Here is a 395-nt window from a genome sequence, read left to right as displayed (position 1 = left end):
CCTGCCGGGCTGGCTGCCTGCTTCAGCTGCCTGTGTCTCTGGGCAGGGCCCTGCCGAGCTTGCGAGAAGCGATTGCACACAGGAAACTTCCGAGTGGCCCTAGTTATACAGGCAAGCCCTTGCCTGATCCCACACAGGCAGGCAGACACCTACCAACCACCCACCACTCCCCCCCCCTCCTCTATTTTCAGCCCACTGCTGTGGCTATGCGCTTCCTGCCACGCGATTGGCCCGCCAGCTGCTCACTCACCACACCTCCCCGTCGGGATAGGCTGCCGGCTGTTCCCGTTCCTGCATGGCCAAGGGGCAAGGCACTCTGGGATGCGGAGTCCTTGAGCGCTATCTGACCTGCTTGTCAGCCCCGTGTAACAGAACTACAAATCCCAGTGCCTTGT

At 61.8% G+C, this 395-nt stretch overlaps 1 protein-coding gene across 1 annotated transcript in view; it reads right to left on the bottom strand.

The window, feature by feature from the left end:
* Positions 1 to 124, bottom strand: part of zbtb7a (zinc finger and BTB domain containing 7a) — a 34,369-nt gene extending 34,245 nt beyond the window's left edge. Inside the window, exon 1 of the mRNA XM_063201366.1 lies at positions 1 to 124. This exon is cut by the window's left edge and continues 88 nt beyond it. The gene's annotated coding sequence lies outside the window, so the exon portion shown is untranslated.
* Between the last annotated feature and the right edge of the window lie 271 nt (positions 125 to 395).

The sequence above is a fragment of the Engraulis encrasicolus genome, chromosome 6 (genome assembly GCF_034702125.1).
Source record: "Engraulis encrasicolus isolate BLACKSEA-1 chromosome 6, IST_EnEncr_1.0, whole genome shotgun sequence".
Classification (NCBI taxonomy): Eukaryota; Metazoa; Chordata; class Actinopteri; order Clupeiformes; family Engraulidae; genus Engraulis; species Engraulis encrasicolus.
This window is presented reverse-complemented; position numbering and strand designations above follow the sequence as displayed.